Here is a 4,807-nt window from a genome sequence, read left to right on the forward strand (position 1 = left end):
AGAGTTGATCCATTCCGTGTGATGTGACGTATTTGTATTTGACATGACGATTCATCAAAGATCAGTACAATGCACCAAGATGTGATTATGAGATGCATGTGCTCCGCATGGGAGACCTTGAGAGAGCCGCAAATGGCTTTGTGTACTTCTCACTGAAACACGACACAGCACATACGACATTGTAGATTCATGATTATTTCTTTCTCAGTGAATATTCAATCATAGACAGGTAAACACAATTTGTGTTTTATTAATTTATTATCTATTTAATAATTTCCAAATACATATAATTTTATTTACAAGTATTTTTCCAAAATTTGAGTTTTAAAGTGGAAATCTAACCTCAAACAATATCATTTAATAACACATTTTGATTAAATAGTTGCATAAAAGAGATATTTTTTAATAAGAAAATGATAAACACACCTGAATATCACTCCAAATTAGTGGTTTTGTTTGATATTTAGTTTTGTTAATTTAGCTTCCAGAAAATTTGCCTACCATGATGTAACATTTTCAGTTCCTAATGTGCTTGCACTGTTGGCATAGCTCTATATTTTATTTTTAATTTTTAATTTCATTTAATGAATGAAAAAATCAAAAAAGAAAAAATGCCATTTCAACGATAAATTGAAAAATACATTTTCATTTCTCATATCAAAGAAAGATACCATTGTTTTCTGCAATATTTGCAGCGAAGAATTTTGTATTGCAGTTGGGGGCAGAGCAGCTATAACAAACCACTTGACCACCAACAAACATAAGCAATCATTAGATACATCAACTTCCATTTTTTTGAAGATGAAAAACAGTTGGCTGCAATAAAGGGAGCATTTGCATTTCACATCATAATTCACAAAGTTTTTGTAGTATGAATTGTACAAGTAAATTATTGAAAAAGTTTCACAATAAAAAATTTTTTTGTGCCAGGACAAAATGCGAGGCTATTTTGAAATCAGTATTTAAAAATTACTGTAATAAAACACTTATAGAGCAGTGATCCCCAACCTTTTTGGGGCCATGGACCGGTTTAATGTCAGAAAATATTTTCATGGGCCAGTCTTTAGGGTGGGACAAATAAATGTATCATGTGACTGAGACAAGCATCAAGAGTGAGTCTTAGATGGATTTAACAGAGGGAATCTGGTCATTTTTTAAAAATAAAACATCGTTCAGACTTAAATATAAATAAAACGGAAATAATGTAAGTTATTTATTCTTTCTCTGTGGACCGGTAACAAATGGCCCATGGACCAGTACCGGTCCGAGGCCCGGGGTTTGGGGACCATTGTTATAGAATTGGAAACTGCAGCATTTGTAATGATTTTATCTGATGCATCAAATCACAATGAAATTAAATTGTATCCAATAATAGTGAGATATTTTAATGTTACCAAGGGCATTCAAGTAAAAATTTTAAATTTAGAATTCACTGAGGGCGAAACTTCTGAAATTTTGTCAAACCATTTATACAGAGTAATAAATGAAAACAATCTGAAATCCAAAGTTGTTGTACTAATGGCTGATAATATAAATACAAATTGTGGTGGGAAAAGATGCATAGGGTGAATAATGTGTATGTAAAATTACAAGAGTTAAGACTATACTTTCAGGGATCATTTCTATAGTTTGTTACTAGAGAAGTTTCTCTGATCGTGTAGAGTACCCAAAACCATGAGGAGGAGTTGCAGTGTTCTCTCCTGAGCATGAAGCCAGCTCTTGGTGTTGCTTGTGCAACTGCCTTTTGCCATTGATGGTGGTTCTTCTCTTCCTTTGGGAGAGTAAGAGGGAGAGAACGCAGTCTGAGTGGTAAAAAAAAAAATTACAAGAGTTACTGCAAAAGAAAATACTAGGAATAGGTAGTAAATGCACATATTTTGTCAAATGCAATCAATACAGTGTCATGTGCCATGCCAATTGATATAGAAGTAATAATAACTTTTTATTTATTTGCATTTTAGTCATCTTATCATTCATGTTGCTACTTTAAAACAATTTTGTGAAGATGCAAATGTTGAATACAAAAAATTTTTAGGATATTCAAAAGAGCGTGTTCTACAATTATTTGAGCCTCTCTGTTCATATTTAAAAGTTTAGACAAATGTCCTAAAATCCCAGAATTGTTTTTCAATAATATAATATCTGAGATATTAATGTATTTTGTACATAATCAAGCATCTATTTTTCACAAAATGATTCAAAAGATTGAAGGTGAACACATTTTAGCTACAGAAGTTAGTCTTATTTTGAATGACTTTATCCTTCAATATAAATCTTGTTTGAAGAAAAATTTCTTCCTTTAATTATAAAAAGAAAATTGTCAGACTTAGAGGAATCAAATCCAGCATAACAGAAAAGTTTATCAAAGAAGTGTGGAATTTTTACCAGACATGTTTTCAATATATTGAAGAATGGTCTGAAACAAACATCATGGGAAGTAACAGTTTTCAATGGTCTTTTTTTTACTTCATCCCAAGTATCTTGGACAAATATTGAATCTTGTCTTGAGTTTTTGACTAAAGAAATGCCAGACATAAAAATAGATGACAATAGTCTCTTTGAAGAAATTAGAAGACTGAATATATATTTAAATTCTGAAAAATTAATACAATGGGAAAATGAACATGTCAAAATTGACAAAAGATGGGTGGAAATATTCAGCCATTTCAAAAATGAACATATTCCATGTGAAAATTTATTTATTCTTGTTTAATTTACATTGTGCTTCCCTGGAACTAATGCAGCAGTTGAAAGAGTTTTTTTTTAATTGCTAATAATTTTTAGACAAGTGAGAAATCGAGATTGAATGTTCATACTCTAGCTGTAGCACTTGCCGTAAAATTCAATACGAAAGATATTTCTTGTTCAGATATTTCCAATATATTGTTACAAGATGATACATAGGCCAAAAATATTCATTCAGTGGGAAAGAACTCATTTAGATAATATTATAATTATACTTTTTTATAATTATTATTAAAAATTAATTGGCTTGTAAGCATAATTATAATATAAAATAGTATAAATGTTTTTATTATGCACTTATATTATAGTGTATTATTGTTGCAATGAATAAAATGTTTCTTTTATTTATGATATTGTTTTCTTTAATTTATTTTGTCCTCCTTTTCATTGTAAAAAAGTTGGTCACCCTAATACTATCCATAGTGGCTTTATTCATAACACCTGAAAAGCTGGAAATAGCTCAAGTATCTATCAACAGAAGATTTGATTTAAAAAAACTGAGCCATATTCCTACCTAGAATACTACTCAGTAATTAAAAAAAACAATATACTGATGCATATAACAACATAGGTCAATTTCAAAAACATCTTAAGTGAAAAAAAACCCCAACAAGACACTAAAGCAGGGGTCAGGAAACTTTTTGGCTGAGAGAGCCATGAACGCCACATATTTTACAATGTAATTCTGTGAGAGCCATACAATATGTTTAACACTAAATACAAGTAAATGTGCATTTTATGTTAAGACCAACAATTTTAAAGTACAATAAGTCTCTGAATTCTTTTTAATAACGTTGTTATGCTGTTGCTAACCAATGATGAATAAAGTACTTCTTACCATTAATGCAACTTCTGGTGCTGCATGGTTTTGCTAATGGCTTTGTAGTCTGGTTGATACATGGCTAGGTTAAGCTTCATGCAGGCGTTGAGACTTCCATTCATTAAACGTGATTGTAGGTTGGTCTTAACATTCTTTTTTTTATTATTATTATTAAATTTAATGCAGTGACATTGATAAATCAGGGTACATATGTTGAGAGAAAATATCTCTAGATTATTTTGACATTTGATTGTGCTGTATACCCCTCCCCCAAAGTTAAATTGTCTTCTGTCATCTTCTATCTGGTTTTCTTTGTGCCCCTCCCCTCCCCTAACCCCTCTCTCCTTCTTCAACCCCTCCCCCCTCCCCCAACCTCCCGCCCCTGTTGCCATCACATTCTTGTTCATGTCTCTGAGTCTCATTTTTATGTCCCTTCTATGTATGGATTCATCTTAGTTTTTTTTTTTTCTGATTTACTTATTTCACTTCGTATAATGTTGTCAAGGTCCATCCATGTTATTGTAAATGATCCGATGTCATCATTTCTTATGGCTGAGTAGTATTCCATAGTATATATGTACCAAAGTTTTTTAATCCACTCGTCCTCTGACGGACACTTGGGCTGTTTCCAGGTCTTCGCTATTGTGAACAATGCTGCCACAAACATGCGGGTGCATTTCTCCTTTTCAAGCCGTTCTATGGTGTCCTTGGGGTATATTCCTAAAAGTGGGATAGCTGGGTCAAAAGGCAGTTCGATTTTCAGATTTTTGAGGAATCTCCATACTGTTTTCCACAGTGGCTGCACCAGTCTGCATTCCCACCAGCAGTGCAGGAGGGTTCCCTTTTCTCCACATCCTCACCAGCACTTATTCTGTGTTGTTTTGTTGATAAGCGCCATTCTGACTGGTGTGAGGTGATATCTCATTGTGGTTTTAATTTGCATTTCTCTAATGATTAGTGATGTTGAGCATTTTTTCATATGCCTATTGGCCATCTGTATGTCCTCTTTGGAGAAGTGTCTATTCATCTCTTTTGCCCATTTTTGGATTGGGTTGTTTGTCTTCCTGGTGTTGAGTTTTACAAGTTCTTTATAAATTTTGGTTATTAACCCCTTATCAGACGTATTGTCAAATATATTCTCCCATTGTGTAGTTTGTCTTTTATTCTGTTCTTGTTGTCTTTAGCTGTGCAAAAGCTTTTTAGTTTGATATAGTTCCATTTGTTTATCCTGTCTTTTATTTC

At 32.5% G+C, this 4,807-nt stretch overlaps 1 non-coding gene across 1 annotated transcript; it reads left to right on the top strand.

Annotated features, from left to right (window-relative positions):
* Window positions 1-1,597: 1,597 nt before the first annotated feature.
* On the top strand, window positions 1,598-1,811 carry LOC136327749 (small nucleolar RNA U3). Its single transcript, XR_010729871.1, has one exon. It is a non-coding gene; the product is annotated as a small nucleolar RNA U3 (small nucleolar RNA).
* Window positions 1,812-4,807: the final 2,996 nt, after the last annotated feature.

The sequence above is a fragment of the Saccopteryx bilineata genome, chromosome 2 (genome assembly GCF_036850765.1).
Source record: "Saccopteryx bilineata isolate mSacBil1 chromosome 2, mSacBil1_pri_phased_curated, whole genome shotgun sequence".
Lineage (NCBI taxonomy): Eukaryota > Metazoa > Chordata > Mammalia > Chiroptera > Emballonuridae > Saccopteryx > Saccopteryx bilineata.